The sequence below is a fragment of the Pogona vitticeps genome, chromosome 2 (genome assembly GCF_051106095.1).
Source record: "Pogona vitticeps strain Pit_001003342236 chromosome 2, PviZW2.1, whole genome shotgun sequence".
NCBI lineage: Eukaryota > Metazoa > Chordata > Lepidosauria > Squamata > Agamidae > Pogona > Pogona vitticeps.
Genome location: NC_135784.1, coordinates 147,468,236 through 147,490,672, shown reverse-complemented (window position 1 = coordinate 147,490,672; position 22,437 = coordinate 147,468,236). Strand labels below are relative to the sequence as shown.

The 22,437-nt window shown below is 40.1% G+C and overlaps 1 protein-coding gene across 2 annotated transcripts in view; it reads left to right on the top strand.

Moving 5' to 3' along the window:
- Positions 1-2,909: 2,909 nt before the first annotated feature.
- The window catches only part of KCNJ16 (potassium inwardly rectifying channel subfamily J member 16), a 74,512-nt gene continuing 54,984 nt past the window's right edge, over positions 2,910-22,437 (top strand). The window contains exon 1 of one of the 2 annotated variants that reach the window (XM_020791313.3): positions 2,910-3,020. The gene's annotated coding sequence lies outside the window, so the exon portion shown is untranslated. The remainder of the gene's footprint in view (positions 3,021-22,437) is intronic. The other variant, XM_072990768.2, reaches the window with a different exon arrangement.

The following is a 22,437-nucleotide window of genomic DNA, read 5'->3' as shown; positions in this document are numbered from 1 at the left end:
GTGTTTAGGAGGTGTAGCCCATATTACAATGTGTATGTGTCTGAATATGAGATATGAGTCTCTTCTCCTCTCACTACGGACACAGTGACTTATCCAACACAATAGACTCAGAGATCCATTTTTTAAAAGCGACTCTATGGTTATAATCTAGTAGTGCCTAATCACAAGTAGGTCAACTTTTTTCCTTGAGTAAGATCCATGCATTTGAAAAAATAAAGATCATGCTACAATAAATCTGTTATTCTTAAATGTGCCACAAGAGTCTGGGCTAAAATTCAGTTGCTAAAACAGAGCCATGAATGAGCCTGATTTGTTAACACTGAGTGCAAGTCTCATTGATTCAGTGATTCTCACTGGATTTTATTTACCAACAAATAATAAGAAAAAAGTGGTTGCTAGATCAAATCAACTTGCAATTAACTTGGAACTCTCCCTAGAAGCAAAAATGACTAAATGTAGGCTATTGTACTTTGGGTACATCAGGAGAAGACAAGAATCATTGTGAAAGACAATAAGGCTGGGAAAAGTTGAAGGCAGCAGGAAAATAGGAAGACTGAATAAAAGATGAATTAACCCAATAAAAGAAACTATGGCCTTGAGCTTATAAAAGCTGAGCAGGGCTGTGGATAGTAGGACTGTTTAGAGATCACTAATTCATAGGGTCACTAAAAACTGGAAGCAACTTGATGGGACAACAACAACAACATTGATTCAGTCGCTCAACTCTAACTGGAACTAGCAGTTGCATTTAGCCTCCTCATTTTTTATTTTGCCACAACAGACTAACGCAGATATTCCTTTTGGGAAGTCCTTAGGATGCAGTAAATATTTCCAAGTAATCTCATCCTTTACAAAAAGAAGAAAATAAATTCACACATTGAGATAATTTGCAGGGGAAAGATCACTGGGAAATTTTTCTCTCCTGCATGAGAGTGAAAAAGGCCAGTAATTTTTGTCAGTAGCAGCAACATTAGCTTGTATTTTTCATTAAATACATTGTGTTTTGTATCAAGTGCTATTTTTAAATAAGCAAAAACAGTTCTCTTTCTCTGTGTGCATATATATGTATGTATGTACAGTATATATTTTGCATATATGTATGCAAAGATTTTTTTTTCAATATATATATTGCAAAGAAGTCCCAAACCTTAAAAAGGTACAAAACCTTTCCTAATCTTTCCCAATTTTTTGACCGTTTTTCTGCCACTGAAGAACACTTCAGGTTTTTCTTCAAAACTCATACATATGTATTGGATAGCTTCTTTCTTAGGACCTTGTGTGATAGTGGTCTCTCAGAATAAGATAACAACATGAGACATCCTCCAGTGAGTGAATAATACGCTGGAATATCACATGACTAGTCAAGAGGAAGACCTAACTCATTGTTGTTTCTGCTCTCCCCACCCAATTGTGTGACACAGAGATTGGTTGGTTGGTTGGTTGGTTGGTTGGTTGGTTGGTTGGTTGGTTGGTTGGTTGGTTGGTTGGTTGGTTGGTTGGTTGGTTGGTTGGTTGGTTGGTTGGTTGGTTGGTTGGTTGGTTGGTTGGTTGGTTGGTTGGTTGGTTGGTTGGGTAGGTGGGTGAGTGAGTGAGTGAGTGAGTGAGTGAGAGAGAGAGAGAGAGAGAGATTTGGAGCAGAGAAAAGAAACCATGAAGCATACCCTGCTCCACTATGAATCACCACTTTTTTGGCTTTTTTCCTCAAAGAGACCAGAGTTTATTCATACAGAGTGTGCATGAGAATATGTTTAAAGCAAGAAGAAAGTTAGTACTCCTGCTCTTCACTATTCTCTAATGAAAAACCTGAACTACATGATATATTAAATAGGTTGGTATGCCAGGATTTTTGCAGACACAACACCATCTGTGGGAGTGGCCATGGTGATCTGATCAGGTTCCACTCATGTATCTGGTTGTGTGTAGGCAGATTTCTGTGGCATCTTCCACAGCTGGAGATCTGCCGGGTGTAAATATTGAATAGCATACTAGCCATATAATTCAACAAATCCTCATTTTCTTTTAAATTGAAAGTAAATATTTGGGGACCCCATGGAGATCTGGGTTGCTGCACTTAGAAAGTGGCAGTTTAAGGGGAACTTTCTCCCCCTAAATTGCCCCCACCCCACCTTAAGGCTTAAGAGAGCTTCCACTAGCACCAATGTAGCTTCTCCATTTTTTCTTAAGCTGGGGAAAAGTTTAGCTCTCCCCTTTCCACACACAAGGAATCCAGGTCAGCCCCCTACATGCTTATTCAGAAATAAACGAAAAAGTGACACACACCTGCTACACAATTAATATAAAGTATAGCAGCTAGCCTTCAGACAATTTATTCAAAATGTCATGATGCTCTAGCTCATCTATGTGGCTTGATACCTGTCATGTATACTCTGTAACAAGCATTTCAAAATGGCCAAATGTCAAGAATGAAGTTGTGTGTGTGAAGGGGCATTGTGTGCTCCTCTTGCCCCCTATAACTAGCACTGATTTATTTAATATTTCACTCCCTCCAAGGTAGAATTCCCCTTCTTGACAAAAGCCTCGCACCTCCCTCTTACTTGCTCTGGAAATTTCCACCCAAACAGGAGAACAGAGATTAAAAAAATGTGTGTGCATTAAAAACATTTCATTTTATTTTAGCAATATTTTAACACATATTAACAAGGAGGTTTGATTGCAAGTATTTGTGTTCTGAATGAGAGTATTACTTTTTGACTTAGGAAATCTTCATTTCTAGTGTTGTTGAAATCTGAGCCAGGATGTGCTCCAGTGACTTTTCTGAGTGTTTCAGCACACCTTTGATAGGGCGGGCGAGTGAACTTAATGCCTGTCACCTGATTCTCAAGATGCCAGCAGCTACCTAAGCAGATTCCTATCGTTAGATTGCAGCTCAAAATTAAGGTAAATGTTTAACCAAGATCTTTGGAAACTGTGGCTTTGAGTCTGACTTAGTCTTCACCCAGCCTTTGTTTTTTGTATTATGGTTTCATATCTGCAAGGATGGAGGTGGCATAGGAACAACAGTAAGTAGCTTTCTATTCAGTATTGTTATAGGTTTTCTTTTAATCACAGGTTAACCCTGGTGTTTTCTTGGCTGATTTTCTATATCGGTGAATATTAAGACATCAACAACTATCTTAAGGGACAGAAGACAAATGTCTTAGAGAAAATAAAAAGGAGGGTGTAGGATAGTGGCTAGCACTAAAGTTTGTGAGGAGGAAAGTAACAGGTTTCCTTGGCTATGAGGTGGTTTGCACCCTTGACTAAGATAACCAGCATTCCTGAAACAACTTATTTTGCCATAAGAAGGATTCTTGTCAACACACTGGTTTTCCTCTTTCAGGGGTTAAAATTCCACCATGTTATAGGGAAAATACAAATAAAAGCACATTTCAGTGAAAGAGTGGGTAGGGATTGCCTTTCAAAATATAGGATTGATTCTGGCAGAATGTTCCCCCCTTATAAATGGATATCCTTGGTGTAATTTATCTAAGAACTGTTAGATTATGAAATCCACATGAGTTTTGAGAGATTCATAATCAAGTGAGCAGGAAATCTAATATAATGAAAGGAAGGCAATCACAGTGAATTTGATGTGATGGTAAAGCAAAGGCTCCATGTGAAAGAGATCCTAATGGCAGCATAACACTTTCCATATGTGTTCCTCTGTAGGTATTTTTCCGTAGAGAAAAAAAAATGTTCCATTGCCATCAAGTTGTAAGGGGTTTCTTTTCTCTCTCTCTTTCTTTCCTGTTTCATATGTGTTGCTGGACGTCAGGCAATAAATGGGCCCCAGGCAAAGCTCAAGGGAGAAATTTCACCACAAGGAAAGCTTGTCTGGAGGAATACAGGGACAGCTACTTGAGGGGAAATGGTTCTAAAAAGTAGATTCATGAAATGAAGATGGAGCTTAGTGAGGATCCAGAGAGCAGAAACAGACCTGTGCTGTTGTTGAAGGGTGAGAGTCTGTGAAATACACTGATACAGCGTGCTGGTTGGTTGGAACTGTCTGTGGGTACTAGAAAGAAATCTTTGCATTTGCTCAATTAAGTGTTCCTCATCCCATGCCCAGTGGTGAGATGCTAGGCCTTGGCTTCCCCCTCATGTCATGTTTTCATTTGGAGAGTTTGAGAAAAATAGTAGGCAGGGAACGGTACTCTTCATGGCTGGGATCGCTCTCAACTTCTAGAGCTTGTAGCTATGTTGCTTTGCTCTATTCCCTCACATGGCAAAGACGGGGGGGGTGTGGAAGGGGGGAGAGAAAACATTCTTCTCGTAATGCTCTGAAATCTGTTTCTGGCAATCAGCTGCCTAATCCATGTCTGGAGCAAGGGCTTGCCCATATACAAAGTACTTTTGTGGTAATAATAGCATCTGAGGGCTGGGCAAAAACAGGCAGCACTCATATATCTTCACTTTCTGAGCTTCCTGTCTTCACAGAATTATTTCCACATTCATGTTCTTGTCACAGACGGACTCCTGCATGTGTATCACACTGCATTCATAAAGATTCTGGGATATATTCTAAGACAACCATTCTCAAGCTCATTTTGGCCACAGCTATAAGCACAATATGAAAGAAATACAAGCCAAAGCAGAACTGTATAAGTTGCATAATGAACCTTATAAGGTGGTGTATGAAGAATTGCTTCCCATCTGATACCCTCTTAAAATGTGCCAGGCACCCCCAGGGGCCCATATGACCCTCTTTCAGAATGGCTGCTGTAGGGTGTAGGCTTGGTTTATGAGGGCTGAACCTATTGGACCTCACCATCATCTTGTGTGAGCACACACAACATACTGTATGTACACTTGCATGTATACACACATGCTCCTGGAACTACATATTGCAAAAGAAGCTTAATAAGGAACCTCCAAGGAATCCCAGTGTTTTCCAGAACATTGTTTTGTACAGCATAGTTCCTTGGCCAAGATATGTAAATGGATTCGTTCCTCAGCTGAGAAATGTATTTTATTCTTAAGCTGCTCCAAATGACAAATTAACCAAACAGAACATCAAACTGCTGGCTTTTCAGAATAACAAAAACGACCCCAAAACACACCTTCCCCTCAGCACTTTTGAAGCAATGGCTGCAACATTTTTTTTTTTTTTAGTTTGAAACACCACACTTCCTTTGGTTACATTGAAGGCTCTTGATGGTTCTTCACTCCCCATCAAGGTTTGTTCCTTCCACGGTCATTATCGCTTGTGAGTGGGGGGGGGGGGAGGGGGTTCTTTGCAGGTTGTTACTTCACCTTCACTGCGGCTGAGGGGGGGTGGAATCAAGCAGAACTTAGAGCAGTAACAAACACGATTTGGAGGGAAAACAGGAGCAGAAGTGTGTTTGTCCAAATACATTCTTTCTACAGGAGAGAATGACTCAGAATCTGAATGCTACTGATAAGAGCTTGCTTGCTGTGATAACCTAGGCAATGGTTTTAACTGAGGGTGGATTTGGATAAGCCTGCTATTTGATGCACAATAGAATTTTAATAAAACCTACAGGAGGACCATTCTGCAAAGATCTTTCAGAATTCAAGCAGATGTTACAGAAAGGCTCTCTTTTTCTCTGCAGAAGTTTGAATAGGTGATTAATGTAGCTCAAACATCAATCTGTGTCCTTGATCAGAAGCAGAATGTGAGTGAGGCAAAGGTGGTGCAATTTTCCTGTTACTCATTCTTGTTTTCAATAGGCTTCTGAGCCCCAGTTATTTCTTCATTGGTGGTATATTTTCTGCACCTTCACAGCCCAACATCACTTCATAGAATAATGGAGTTGGAAAGGGCTTACAAGGCCATTGAGTCCAACCCCCACTTCAGTGCAGGAATCCAAATTGAAATATATCAATTTTCTCTTGAGTGCCTCCAGTGTTGTGTTGACTTGATCACCACCTCCCGAGGTAATTGATTCCACTGTCATACTACTCTAACAGTTGGGAGGGTTTTTCCCCCCTGATAGCAAGTTTTTCCCAGTTAGGAATTTTTCCTTGACAGCCAGCTGAAATCGGGCTTCTGGCAACTCAGGCCCATTATTACATATCCTATATTTTGGGATGAACAAGAGCAGATCCTGTCCCTTCTATGTATGGATCTTTCAATTATTTGAAAAGTACTATAATATCTCCCTTGAGACTTCTTTTCTCAAGGCTAAACATGCCCAGTTCTTTCAGTCTTTCCTCACAAGGCTTGGTTTTCAGCCCCCTGAACATCTTTGTTGCCCTCCTCTGAACTTATTCTGGTTTAGCTGCATTCTTCTTAATTTGCAGTGTCCAGATTTGGGCACACTACTCAAGATAAGTTATACTCAGTGCCAAAAAGAGGGGATCTTGTATGTATGTATGTATGTATGTATGTATGTATGTATGTATGTATGTATGTATGTATGTATGTATGTATGTATGTATGTATGTACGTACGTATGTATGTACGTACGTACGTACGTACCTATGTACGTATGCACGCACGGATGCACACACAGACGCACGTATTTGATATGATTTCATTTAATTTGTATACCGCCCATCTAGCCATCTGTGTCATTCACAGCATGATCAAACAATAAAGCAATACTACAAATATAAAGTAAAATCCACATATAAGCACCAAAATAAAACAATAATTAAACAATTACAAAATAACAATTACACATTCAGTGTTAAATATTTAAAAGGTGGTAGAATTGACTCAGTGGCTGAAATCTTCAACAGGTTACCACTGATGGAAATGCTTACACTTCAGTGATTCGGAGACTATGCAGCCTAAAATAGCATTTAATATTTTGCAGCCACATCACACTGATGGCTCATTTTCAGCTTGTGATCTACCACTATTCCAAGATCCTTCTCCCATGTAGTGTTGCTGAGTCAAAAAATCAACCCTCATAACTGTGCCTTTAGTTTCTTTCTTTCTTTTTTTTGCCCCTGGGGTGTAGAGCTTTGCACTTACCGCTGATAATTTTTTTTCCTGTTTTGAGCCTAATGCTCAGACCTATCATTATCTCTGAATTTTGTTTCTGTCTTCGAGGGTGTTAGCTATACCACTCAATTTTGTACCAGTGTCAAAGCTCTACCGGTCTACTCATAAGTAGATCCCACTGAGTCAAATGGTGCTTTCTCCCAGGGAAGTGGATGTAGGATCACAGCTTAAGGGTGCAATTTTGTACATGTGCCCAGAGCTAAGACCCACTGAGTTCCTTCCATCTGCCTGGTTAATCAGTATAGAGTTGCAGCTTGCATAAGTTAATGTTTTCTGTCTTCTTAAACTCTTCTGTCTCCCCTTTTTAGATCAGTCATCTGATTCAGACGTGCAGCAGAATGAGATAGTAATTAAGTAGAGTTAGAATCTTGAAGTGGTACAGTGAGTTGATTAATTTCAGACTGTGGGTGGGGAAAACCGCATTTTTAACAACACTGATGCATTTAAAAAGGGAGAGAGAACAATACTGTAACTGGAAAACTAATGCAAAAGGAAGTGGGCTTGGGTAGATCTTTTCTCCTTCCTGTGCTTTGTTTGTATTTGGAGTTTTTTGTGGGGTGTTTTTTTTTTTTTTTGCTTTCTTAAAAAAAAAAAAAACCTTGCAGGGCATTTGGAACATGCATCAGTAGTCTGTGGACTGAGTGCAAGGGTTCTATACACATATCCCCACTTTGGGGTGAGGCACCCCACCCCCCCTTTAATCACAAGCTGCCCCTTGGTAGACAGGTGTAGAACAAAGGTGTCATCTTCCCATCCACATCATGGAATAATCCCAATTTGCTCTGCCAGCTCAGCAGTTTAGTTTTTCATACTGCAAAATATGTGGACCAGACCAGAGCCAGACTGCAGACGATTTGGGTAGATGTTAGGCAGAGATGGTAGTCAGGCATTTAGAAATATTCACAGGGAAAGAGGAATTAACTATATCAGCTCCATCCCCTTCTGTTGCTCTTCTCATTGCCCTCCATTTCTGAAATGAACAATCTCTTCCATCCATGGAGGCTTTCTGCACCAACACAGAATCCTTGTGTAAGGATGCTTTTGAACACCTGAATATGGCTTGTTTCACTTTTGTGATCTCTACAGGGTCTATCACACTTCTGATGTTAATATGTCTGTGAAAAGCAGCAGCAACAAGATAAGCATAATCATTGCCACACTGGAGTTGACTCAATTTCCATTTAATCCAGAACAGTCTCTCTATCAGGAGCTACTTCAGTGCTTGTTGTATATTGCAGTGGTTCTTAACCTTTGTTACTCAGATGTTTTTGAACTGCAACTCCCAGAAACCCCAGCCAGCACAGTTGGTGGTGAAGGCTTCTGGGAGTTGCAGTCCAAAACCCCTGACTAACCCGAGGTTAAGAACCAGTGGTATATTGCATCATTGTATATTGTCTCTGTAAACTAGGATATAGGGTAACAGGTGATTTAGTGACTTGGAACTACTGTAATAACATTTTGGTAAAGAAGCTAAAATAAATCTTGCCCACAGTTGATTTCAGTGTATTCCACACCATGAACCACTTGAGTAACATAAACTGAATGTTACGCCCCTTGCGCTAATGATGTCTTCCTTTTTGATCATGTGCAAAGGGATGATTCTGCCACTACGCAAAATTCCACAGGCAAGCAATCACAGCACGTGAGATCAGCTCGCATCTAACCCTTCCCTTTTTTAGTGTCACAAACAGTTGATGTTGGAGAGCGTAGCATAGAATCAAGTTGTTACAGTCTGTCAAGTTGTTTTCAACTTATGCGGCCCTAAGAGGTCTTTGAGATATGTGAGATGTTCAAGCGGTGGTTTAGCACTGTAACCTGTCCACCCCCATGAGTTTGTGTGGTTTAATAGATGCGCTGTAGGCAGCGCAATCAAAGCCTAGGAAATGGGATTTCACATTAGCCTGTTTGCTGGAAGTATATTCAAAATGCTCATGATTCAATGAACAGTTGCTCTGAAACATGACAGATGGCTCACGAAATGATCTGCCTAGTAAGGCTATATAAGGTCAAATCTCAAATGTCCTTTCTCGCAATTAGTAACAGTGACATAAATAATTGAATCAGGGGGAAACAAAAGAAAAATAATTAAAAAGCAAAACAAAACACACACACACACATCCCTCAGATATAAGAGTGAGACACATGGCAATGTTTTATACATTTTTACATGGCATCAAAACATAGAGACAGTGATCAGTTGGTTAGTGAATTGCAAACTGTGTGAGTCAATGTCGTTTTTCACAGCAGGTGATATTTGATATTCAGATATTTCCCATTGAAGCATTGCACTGTAAAAGGATGTAAGAACTCCTGCAATTGAATAACAATAACAGAAACAACATGATTGTTAATTATACTAAGGAGACTGGCATTTTACAGCTGGTAATGGATTGCTGCCTTGTTGTGGCGAAGGGGCTTGAGTAACTCAGAAGCTATGGGCTATGCCATGCAGGGACACCCAAGACGGACAGGACATAGTGGAGAGTTCCGACTAAACGCGATCCACCTGGAGTTGGAAATGGCAATGCCACTCCAGTATCTTTGCCAAGAACGCCCCATGATCAGAAACAAAAGGCTAAAAGATATGACGCTGGAAGATGGGCCCCTCAGGTCGGAAGGCGTCCAACATGCTACTGAGGAAGAGCAGAGGACAACTACAAGTAGCTCCAGAGCTAATGAAGTGGTTGGGCCCAAGCTGAAAGGACGCTCAGCTGTGGACGTGCCTGGAAGTGAAAGGAAAGTCCAATGCTGCAAAGAAAAATACTGCATAGGAACCTGGAATGTGAGATCTATGAACGTTGGGAAGCTGGATGTGGTCAAACAGGAGATGGCAAGAATAAACATCGACATCCTGGGCATCAGCGAACTAAAATGGACAGGAATGGGCGAATTCAGCTCAGATGATTATCATATCTACTATTGTGGGCAAGAATCCCGTAGAAGGAATGGAGTAGCCTTCATAGTCAACAAAAGAGTGGGAAAAGCTGTAATGGGATACAATCTCAAAAATGATAGAATGATGTCAATATGAATCCAAGGCAGACCTTTCAACATCACAATAATCCAAGTTTATGCACCAACTACCATTGCTGAGGAGACTGAAATTGAACAATTTTATGAAGATTTACAACACCTTCTAGAACTGACACCAAAGAAAGATGTTCTTCTCATTCTAGGGGACTGGAATGCTAAAGTAGGGAGCCAAGAGATAAAAGGTATAACAGGGAAGTTTGGCCTTGGAGTTCAGAATGAAGCAGGGCAAAGGCATAGAGTTTTGTCAAAAGAACAAGCTGGTCATCACAAACACTCTTTTCCAACAACACAAGAGGCGACTCTATACATGGAAATCACCAGATGGGCAATATCGAAATCAGATTGATTATATTCTCTGCAGCCAAAGATGGAGAAGCTCTATACAGTCAGCAGAAACAAGACCTGGAGCTGATTGTGGCTCTGATCATCAGCTTCTCATAGCAAAATTCAAGCTTAAACTGAAGAGAGTAGGAAAAACCACTAGGCTCCTCAGGTATAATATAAACCAAATCCCTTATGAATACACAGTGGAAGTAAAGAACAGATTTAAGGAACGCGATTTGGTGGACAGAGTGCCTGAAGAACTTTGGATAGAGGCTCCTAACATTGTACAGGAGGCAGCAACAAAAACCATCCCAAAGAAAAGGAAATGCAAGAAAGCAAAGTGGCTGTCCAACGAGGCTTTACAAATAGCAGAGAAGAGAAGGGAAACAAAATGCAAGGGAGATAGGGAAAGTTACAGAAAATTGAATGCAGACTTCCAAAGAATAGCAAGGAGAGACAAGAGGGCCTTCTTAAATGAACAATGTAAAGAAATAGAGGAAAATAACAGAAAAGGAAAAACCAGAGATCTGTTCAGGAAAATTGGAGATATTAGAGGAACATTTTGTGCAAAGATGAACATGATAAAGGACAAAAATGGGAGGAACCTAACAGAAGCAGAAGACATCAAGAAGAGGTGGCAAGAATACACAGAGGAATTATATCAGAAAGAGTTGGACATCCTGGACAACCCAGACAATGTAGTTGCTGACCTTGAGCCAGACATCCTGGAGAGTGAAGTCTAGTGGGCCTTAGAAAGCCTGGCTAACAATAAGGCCAGTGGAGGTGATGACATTCCAGTTGAACTATTTAAATCTTAAAAGATGATGCTGTTAAGGTGCTACACTCAATATGCCAGCAAGTTTGAAAAATGCAACAGTGGCCAGAGGATTGTAAAAGATCAGTCTACATCCCAATCCCCAAGAAAGGCAGTGCCAAAGAATGCTCCAACTACCGTACAATTGCACTCATTTCACACACTAGCAAGGTTATGCTCAAAATCCTACAAGGTAGGCTTCAGCAGTATGTGGACCGAGAACTCCGAGAAGTACAAGCTGGATTCCAAAGGGGCAGAGGAACTTGAGACCAAATTGCTAACATGCGCTGGATTATGGAGAAAGACAGAGAGTTCCAGAAAAATATCTACTTCTGCTTCATTGACTATGCAAAAGCCTTTGACTGTGTGGACCACAGCAAACTATGGCAAGTCCTTAAAGAAATGGGAGTGCCTGACCACCTTGTCTATCTCCCGAGAAACCTATATGTAGGACAGGAAGCAACAGTTAGAACTGGATATGGAACAACTGATTGGTTCAAAATTGGGAAAGGAGTATGACAAGGCTATATATTGTCCCCCGGCTTATTTAACTTATATGCAGAATACATCATGCGGAAGGCTGGACTGGAGGAATCTCAAACTGGAATTAAGATTGCCGGAAGAAATATCAACAATCTCAGATATGCAGATGATACCACTCCGCTGGCAGAAAGTGAGGAGGAATTAAAGAACCTTGTAATGAGGGTGAAAGAGGAGAGTGCAAAAAAATGGCCTGAAACTCAACATCAAAAAAACTAAGATCATGGCCACTGGTCCCATCACCTCCTGGCAAATAGAAGGGGAAGATATGGAGGCAGTGACAGATTTTACTTTCTTGGGCTCCATGATCACTCCAGATGGAGACAGCAGCCACAAAATTAAAAGACGCCTGCTTCTTGGGAGGAAAGCGATGACAAACCTTGACAGCATCTTAAAAAGCAGAGACATCACCTTGCCAACAAAAGTCCGAATAGTCAAAGCTATGGTTTTTCCTGTTGTGATGTATGGATGTGAGAGCTGGACCATAAAGAAAGCAGACCGCTGAAGAATTGATGCCTTTGAATTGTGGTGCTGGAGGAGGCTCTTGAGAGTCCCCTGGACTGCAAGGAGAACAAACCTATCAATTCTAAAGGAAATCAACCCTGAGTGCTCACTGGAAGGACAGATCCTGAATCTGAGGCTCCAGTACTTTGGCCATCTCATGAGAATAGAAGACTCCTTGGAAAAGACCTTGATGTTAGGAAAGTGTGACGGCAAGAGGAGAAGGGGACGACTGAGGATGAGATGGCTGGACAGTGTCTGCGAAGCAACCAACATGAAATTGACAGACCTCCGGGAAGCAGTGGAAGATAGGAGGGCCTGGCGTGCTCTGGTCCATGGGGTCACGAAGAGTCGGACATGACTAAACGACTAAACAACAACAACAACAATGACTTTTAAGATCCCTGTTTGATATTCAGTTCATTTCTAGGAGGTTTTGTAAACAGCAACGGTAGGTGAAGTACCCCAGGTAATAGATGACAGCAAGAACAACACATTAATGAGTTAACTCATCTTTGAAGCTTTTAAGGTGGATCTGGTAAGGAAGGAAATGTAGCTAGGATACACCACAGGTACAGTAGAATTATTGTAGTGTTTATATTTAGTAGAGCCCTAAGAAGCCTTGATTAATATTGAGTCCATTGAGATAGGTGTCTAGCACGTGAATATATTTTACCTCAACTCTCTCTCTCGATTCTTGCCTTTAGTTTCTTTTTTTCAGAATGGCAACTTTCAGATTTTGTTAGTCTTTAACAAGAGCAGTTAGTCTTTAAGGTGCCACAATGTTCATATTTTTGTTTTTCTTTTGGTTTGCCTGATATGCTTCCACAGATTAATTTGGCTACCTCTTTTAAAACTACATAAATAATTGTGCTTGTGAAATGCTCTTTTTATTTGTAAGGCCATGGAGTCAAAACTTCCTAAATTTTCTGCAGAATGTAAATTCACATCCATCTGATTTTTACTAGAGTCATTTTTAAAAACATCATACTTTGATCAAGATGTATCTGCCCATCTCTTCCTAGTAGGACTGTGGAGGATCAGAGAAACATGCTTTTTGGATTCCATCTGGCATCATTTCTCTGATCCTGATGTGGAAGCCAGTCCATTATTCAGAATACTGGTTTTTGATGTATATTGTCTTTTCTTAGTTTGGACAAGACTTTGCAATATGGCTTCTTTTTCCAGTGATGAGTGGATCCAAGCATATGCTCCAGTGAACATTAAGGAACAAAATGCTTTCAGTTTTATTTTTCAACTGTTTAGCTTTAAATGTATGCCAAAGGAACATTTCCGGACAAAATCTTCTCCTTGACACAACCACAACCATCTTTTCTCCCAAAGGAAAACATTTCCCATTCTCTCTTCATCTCACAAAAAAGGGCTCCATAAGAAAAATTATGAGCAGCATTGTTTATTCCTTGATAGCAGCAGAAAACCCTAATTGCCAGTGAAATTTTGGCTGCCAGCAAAAGAAAAAAAAATGTTACGCAATCTCCCCAGCCAAAAACATTTTTTTTAAATGAAATATTCTGCATGTAATTTCCCCTGTCTCCTAATATATTGTTCTTTACTCATTTTATTTTGCAATAATGATAGTTCAGTGGCTGTCACCATTTGGAGGTCTTTTTTGCTAAGCAAATTAGATTATGAAACTGTCAGTGAAATGAAATTAGTGTGGCTGCGGATTCTAAATTTACCCATAGACATGCCATGTTGAGGTTCACAATGCTGACTCTCCACGGAGGTTCTAGAGATTAATCCTGTGCAGTGCCTGGAATGACATGAAAGAGGCTTGAAATAAATGTAGACCATTGAACTATAGTGATTGCTGGGTTGTTTCTTTGCCTTGTTTATTTGTCTGTTAGAACGCTTGTATTTTATGCATGATTATTTATGATCTCACATAACCATAACCTTTATGGAAACCATTCGTGTTAGAATGAGATTTTCATTGTTTAATTTTTTTTTTCATTCTGCCCTGCTTCTCCAGATCATCAATTTGGAGGCAGAGTTTTCCAAGTCTAGCCAACTGCTTAAGGAAGGACATACAGTGCCTAATCAAACACAGATCTATTGAAGCTCTGTGAGATCCATGTACATTGCTGTCTGTGCTGTGGCCAGTGAAAAGGAAATTTTTGTGTGTGTGAAAGGTTTTATTTGCTGTGAATCACATCGTCTCTTGTCTTGGCCCTTTTAGTTAAGGAACCTAGGATGGGAAAATCCTGTCCTTTATCATTAGAATTTTATGTACCCTAGGCAAGAACACAATAATCAGAGCTCCATTCCTATGGCTGGGTCAGCTGATCAGAATATTTTGATCAGACATTTAAGGGAGCAATCCTAAACTCATGGGGATGCCAACTGTGGGGCTCCCTCTCCACATACAAAAATCAATAGATGGAGGAGGATCCCCATTCCTGGCAGCATCCTCATGACAGTGGTGGTGAGCTCATCGCTGCTGCTCGCTTCCACAGTGGTAGAGCCTAAAAATAGGTGCATCATGGGTGGTCAGGGAGATGCTTTGGATCTGCCAACTCCAACCCCTCCTTGTTCAGACATTTTCCTGGAACAAGCATTGTTTACCCTCTCCTTGAAAACAGAGAGATAAAAAAAGTTCAAAAACAGAAAGACTGCTTTTGCAAAAGCAAAGGGGGAAGTAGTGCCCTCTTACCTCAAGCTCTGTGGGCTGAGAAAGGGGTGTTTTCTCTACTAAGGGCTCTTAGACTTGCAGTCTGGTGCCATTCATAAATCTACTGTACTTACAACAAGTCTGTTCAGAGAGTAATGGGAAATCTATACGTGAATCCCCACATAGCCATCTAATCGCAGAATCATAGAATTATGATGGTCAGAGGAACACCAAAGATCTTCAAGTCCGGTTCCCGGTAAAAAGAGAAAGGTAAAGGTAAAGATTCCCCTTGACAATTTTTGTCCAGTCGTGTTTGACTCTAGGGGGCGGTGCTCATCCCCGTTTCCAAGCCATAGAGCCAGCGTTTTGTCCAAAGACAATCTCCCGTGGTCACATGGCCAGTGCGACTTAGACACAGAATGCTGTTATCTTCCCACCGAGGTGGTCCCTATTTATCTACTTGCATTTGCATGCTTTCGAACCGCTAGGTTGGCGGGAGCTGGGACAAGCGACGGGCGCTCACTCCATCGCGTGGATTCGATCTTACGACTGCTTGGTCTTCTGACCCTGCAGCACAGGCTTCTGCAGTTTAGCACACAGCACCACCACGTCCCTTGAGAAATCCTTGGCTAAAGCATTATGAACAAAGGACCATCTATCTTCTGCTTAAATACATCCAAAGAAGCCAGGCCCAGCACCCTCTAGGGTAGCCCATGTCATTGTTGAACAGCTGTTACGGTCAATGTTCTTCCTAATGTTTAGGTAATATCGCCTTTTGCATAATCTGAATCGATTACTTAGGGTCCCACCCTCTGGAGCTGTAGAAGATAAACTTAGTCAGTCTTCCACATGGCACCTCTTCAAATATTTTAAGACAGCTGTCATTTTGCCTCTCTTTCTCCTCTTCTCCAGAGTAAATATACTGTACCTAGATTTCTCAACTGTTCTTTCATAGGCTTCATTTTCATTGCTTTTTGCATCCTGGTCATCCTTCTCTGGAAAAATCCCAGTTTGTCTCTATCCTTCTTAAATACTGGTGTCTAACATGCCCAGTGAGGTCTGACCAAAGCAGAATAGTTTAACAGGATTCTTACTGTATAGTTTAACCCTTTCCTACCATACTATCCTTTCTCTTTTCTTGTTGCTTTTGTCATTTTTAAAACTTGCTGAAGAATTACTATGATCTGTTGTAGAATCTCCTCTTTGGTGATTTACAGTTTTTATATTACAAATCTACATTGCATTGTGGCACAAACAAAAGCAACGTCCAAAGTAACAGTCAGGATTTAGTTTAAAGTTAATAAAACATATTGATGGAAGCTCATCCTTCATTTGGGAAAATGAGCATCTCCATCATATTTACCATTTAGGGAGGAAAGAGACGAAGTGAGTGATTAAGATTGAGCAGTAGCACATTGATGGACATGACTAATTAGTCCTATAGAGCCTGGGAAGATATGGGAACAGTGGGAGAAGATTCACTGATCGTAGCTTTGTTGAGCTGTTGAGAAGCTACATCCTTTCTTTCTCACTTCTGCCTTCCTTTGTGCACCCTTGGCTCTGTTTGTTTTGAATTCTTTACCCCCTTGTTTGCCAAGCATTTTGGTTTTGAGTAAGAACTTTCCAAAAGAAATGCTCAATATTAAAATCTTTCAATATTGTGTTCAGTGCATCTTTGAATTGTTTCTTTTGCCAACCATGCAATCAAGCACCTGCAACAGGTTCTTCATAGAATATATGTTTAGGCAGATGATTGTCTAATGTTCTATGACATGGCCAGCCCACTGAAGTTGTCATTGTTTCAAGGCTGTAAAAATGCTTGCCATCTGTGTTTGTTCCAAGACTTCAGGGTCAAGGACTTTATCTTGCCATTTGATGTTGAGAATTCTTCAAAGAAGGTGAAAATGATAGAGCTTTCTTGCATAGTGTTGATAGACAGTCCATGTCTTTGCTCCATAGAGTAGGGAGGATAGAACAACAGCCTTGTACATTTTCAGCTTAGCAGAAAGACTGATTCCAAACAGAGAATCTCTTCCAAAGACTTTAGAGATTTGTGAGGTCACTTAACTATCAATGAGAATACAGCAGGAGACAGTGCTGCCAAGATATTTAAACCTATTGATGGCACTGAGGAGGTATTCATACAGTATAGCTTCAGAACTGGTTCCTCATAAGGTACACCTGAATCAGGTTGATACATCACCACTGTCTTATCAGGCCTAAATTGTGGCAAGTGGAGGAGAACAGATCAAGACTTCTCTGCATATCCATAAGCATGGTTGCAGTAAGAGGGCAATCATCAGTAAATGGATGTTCATGCACTGTGCAAAATGAGATTTTAGTTACAACCTGCAGACACTGCAGATGAAACAGTTTACCATCAGTGCAATATTGAAGGTCAACACCAGTGTTTCCTTCCCTGTAAGCATTCCAGAGCACTGCAGAAAACATTAGAATGAAAAGACTTGGAGTAAGAATAAAGCCTTGTTTTACACTATTTTTAATGGGAAAGGGATCCTGGAGCATACCATTGTCAAGGACACACACTTGCATACTGTCATGGACTTCTCAAATAATATGTGTTAATTTCTCAGGACATACAATTTTTTCATATGATTTCCCATAGACCTTCTCTGCATACTGGATCAAAAGTAGTAGTCAAATCTGTGAATGGTATGTAGTGGTTGACATGCTGCTCTTGACATTTTGATTGGAGTGGTTGAACAGCAAAGATCACGTCAACGATCCTTTGTTCTTTCTGGAGGCCACATTGAATTTCTCGTGCGAAGCCTCTCTCCAACTGTCCTACGAGGCAATTCAGAAGGTTTCTTATCAGAATTTTCCCAGCAATATTTAGACGTGAGATGCCTCAGTGGCTGCCACAGAGTTGATGGTTGCCTTTACTTTTATAAAAGTGCATAACTGTTTGAAGTTGTGAGAGATTTTGCCGTGTGTCCACAATTCATGAAATAGGTGTGTCATTTTTTGAACGAGTTTTACAAAGAACTTTTTCACTATATCTCTTCTGGTATTGCGACTGCCCCCACAGCTTTTCCACTAGACAATTAGTTTAACTGCCTCATATGTTTCTTCCAGAGATTAGGGAAATCCAGAAAACTAGTGATTAGCACTTGTGGCTGTCTGCTAATTGCCTCCTCACTAAATTTAGGTGGTCTGTTCATCACATTTTGAAAATGCCCAGCCCATATTTGCAAAATCTGTGACTTCTCAGTGATGAGTACTGAGCAGTGAGAGCTAAGGAGAGGCAGCATTCCCATAAATTGGTGACCAGAGATGGATTTGACTGTTTCAAATAATTTCTTAGTTTTTCTGTGATTAGCAAAGTCCTACATCTCATCAGCCTTCCTTCTGAGCCATGTGTTTTGCTGCTTTGGACTGCAACTTGTGATGATTTTTCTGAAAGCAGCCTTATGGGCAGTTAATTTGTTGATATCTTTTATGTAGTTGATGTCTTTGTTCAAGACATTTTGCAATTTTCTCATCATTCTCATCCAACCAATCCTGATAGACATGTTTCTTAGACTGAAGAACTTTCATGGATATGGGAGATATAGTGTTGTGGAATTTTCTATTGTGTGTCAGTGCTTCTGCTTCTCAGTGGAATTTGCTTATATATTTGCATGCAAGCTCTTTTTCAAGCATCAAGCTGGATCCCTTGTGACTGAGCTTGGAGACATTTAGCTTCTTTGATGCTTGTTTTCCTTGTGGACTTCGTGGCAGTTTCATCTGAATGTTCATTTTAGAGATGAGTAGCATTTTAGAGATGAGTAGATAAGTCCATCCAACATTCTGCTCTGCACGGTGCTTTAGTGATGTGCCCATCTATGCCTATGTCTAATAATGACATTGTCTAATAGATTGCCAGCATTGAGACTGTGGATGCAACCAGGTTGTTTTGTTCTGGTTTGTGACTGGCAGATGATATTTGCTGCAAATTCCCAAGAGAAACAGACCATTGCTATTACAGTTTCTAATGCCATGCTTTCCAATGACTCTATTGCACATCTGATGATCTGGACCATCTCAGGCATTAAAATAGGCAAGGATGACCAGCTTGACTGATCTTGGCACAAAAACAACATTGGAGCAAAGATCATTGTATAATTTGTCTTTCACATCATCACTATTGATCATGATTGGAGTGTAAGCCCTGATAAATAGCTTATTCTTTCCAGAAAATGGGAGTCTAAGACATTCAGCAGTTGTTGATGCCTTTTGAGAAACCAACTCTAGTATATTGGAGTAGACAATGTTTAGAGTAACACAAAGAGAATGAGCCAAAATTCAAAATGACAAACTCTTTTCCCACAGAGCTCTGTTCTACATTAATTGGTGTCCCTAGGAGCTGGGAAAGAGAATTTAAAAATGAAGTCATACTTGCAAATTTCACATGTGCCTTCTAGATATTTCACATGGTCTTTTTGGAATAGGAGGGGGGGGAAGTATTTGCAGTAGGGTGATTGTTAAGAAACAGCTCTGGAGCGCTAAGAATTTCAGTAAGAATATAGAGGCACATTTACAGTGTGTACAAAGTCCTTTTGGACAAAATTAAAAGAAAGGCTTATCTGCTTTCCACAAGATATCAGTTTATGAAACAAAGAGCATGTGCCACAGATGGAAAACAAATAAGCTCTTGCTTGAGCCCACAGGCAATCCAACAATGAACTATCCAACTCATTGTTGGTGGAAAATTCCTTTTTTATCCCAAATATTGCAAATGGGGCAACCAATTATATCACCCCTAAAACATCTTTGAGTAGAGTTTGTGAAGCAGATTTCACATACAGCACATAACAAGGCAATGGCACACGGGAAACAGAAAAGTCAAACACAGATTAATCCAATCTAACTGCTTTGTGTAATTTAATGTCATTGACTACATGTATTTACCTTTCCATAAAAATGACAATTTAATAAGGCTCATTCTTCTTGTCATTGCTGCTTATCTCTTGTGTTTAATTCCAATGTGTATGCAATCCCTGGTGTCAATCAGCTCTACAGCTAAGCATAATCTAGAGGAGCAACCAATAACACATTGATCATAATGACTAACATTGATAGTATGTGGATTTTATGTAAAGACCAGATGAACTAGAAGATTATAAATGGGCTGAAAGGTTGTGTCCAGCCTCTCCTGGATGGAGTTGCTCTTCCATTGAAAATTTAGGTGTGAGGGCTGTGTGAATTCACTCATTTTTCAAAAGTTAAGTAACACCACTCCATAGCTACTCATCTCTGCAAAAATCAGGGCAGGTCCATATCCTGCCCTGTCATTAGTGTTTGAAGTGCTTTTCATTGCCTGAGGCATCTCAAAGTTATGTAGATTTTTTTAAAAAGGATTGTACGATGTGCTGCCTTTGAAGACTTTTGAAAGGCTGGCACATGGGAAATGGAGCAAGCTAGAGGGCAGAATGGAGAGCAATTGATTTACATGCATAGATGTGCTGTGTACATTTAGAGTAAGGAGGACCAAAGTTTCTCAACTTCTCTAGGTTTTTATATCTATAGGATTAGTGTGCAGAGCTTTTTATTTCTTCCTGAATTCTGGTGGATATCACATAATTTCTAAAATTAGTTTTCAAATGTTATAGCTTTCAATGCTTTCCACTTATTTGCCCCTCCTCCCACCTCGACACACTACTGAAGTTATGTATGTATTGAGAAAACCGTAGGAAAGCAATCTTGTACTGATCCAATGCATAATCACATCAGGCTTCTTTTGCGGCAACATTTCATCCACACCCATGTACACTCCTCTGGCACAGATGTGTGTTTAAAATTAAGATTGCCAAGAATGAAGGGGTATTTTGAGATTCAGGGTTGTTTCGTGGTTTTTCAGCATTTGATCAGCTTTTCCATTCAAAAGGTTGCCTAGTTTTCAGAGTTCTAAAGAGAACGCCACATTACGCTTGATGTTCCTGTGTTCTGTTTATCTTTATTAATAACTTTCTATTGTGGTGCTGAATGGATAGCGCCTGTTCGAAAAAAACAACTGTTGGGACTCTCAATTTCTATTTTGTCTTGTTTTTAAAACCCCATTAGTTTCAGGAGTTACCTCAGCATACAGCTTATTTATCTATTGAAGTAAAGCACCTTCCCCCAAAAAACCCCTGTGTAGCCCATTATCTGTTTGTTATGCCAAGGTGCTTTTAGAGGCCACCCTCTTGCCCAACCTAGGGCAATATTTTAGTAGAGAACATGGCTTCAGCTTTCTGAGAGATAAAAAACTCTGAGCTCCTATTTCTGTGGTAAAACATGTTTTTAAAATTTAAAATGTTAGTGACAGTTGTTTGGTCCAGGTGCAATGTTACCGTGGATACCTCATTCCCTTGGGGTCCTTTGATTATAAAGACCAATACGTTTAGAAAAACACACATGGTAAGAGTTTTCTTGGGCCTGTACTATTTCAAGAGCAGATGAGGGAATGATAAGTTTAAATATTTCCTCACAGCAAAAGCTCCCTGACATGCTGGATTTCTCCAGGCAAGGTGTGCAGTTGTTCATTTTACACAGGAAGTATTATTTGTGTAAGATAGTGACAGTTTAGTGAGCTGGAGCAGCTGGCTGTGGAGACAGCAGTTCCATGTGACTCCCGTGAGAAGAGCCAGACTTTGTGGTCCTGAGCAAACTGCACGGTCTCAAAGTGCTCTCCAAAAGAAGGGATGGTAAACAACTTTTGAGTATTTCATACCTAGAAAACCATGGAAGATATTGCCGTAAATTGGAATTGGCTTGAGCTCATGCAGTGGTTATTACCTGAACTGCTAGAGAATTTTGCCTGATCTACTTTCTTTCTTTTTTCTTTTTTGCTTTGTTAAACAGCTTTAATGCTCACTTCTTAGACTAATAAGTGAATTGGAACCAAGTTGTCCTTCAGATTACACACTTCTCTGGATTTTGCTAAACAGTTCTTTTAAAAAAAACACCCATGCATATTTTAGGGGATTTTGCTTATACAAAACGTGTGTAGTTTTGGTGCAGAAAAAAGAATGGAATGGGCACACCAGTAAGAAACTAATATAAGGTAGAAACAAATTAATCCATTCCATGACCATTGTTTTATATACCCTTAGGTATGTAAAAGTGGTTTTAGAGCTGTCTTTTAGATTTGTTAATGTGTTTTTAATGAATGTTGACTTCTACCATTGATTTTTTAAAATACTTTTAATCTTTCATTATTATTTTTTGGAAAAGGTTATTATCTTTTGTGTGGTGGTCTTAGGGGTATTCCCGGGCCCTAATTAATAAAGGATGATAAAAAAATTAATTCTGTAATCTACAGTCTGCATTGCTACTACAACTATGAGCATATGTTTTTTTCCAGTGGTGGCTGGTGCCCATTGTGTTTGGTGGGGCAAAGGGCAGAGGACATGAAAGCAACCAATGGGTCAGGCATTCACAGGAACCCATATGGAGCCTTGACTCTCTACTTCTAATATGGATTTAGAAGAGACAGCTGTGTTAGTCTGTGCTAGCATATCAGGCAAAAGCAAAATAATAAAAATTAAAGAAGACAGAAATGTTGTGGTACCTTAAAGTGTCATATTTTATTGTGAGCTTTTTGAATAAGTCCAGTTCCTCAATCATAAGAGACTGAGC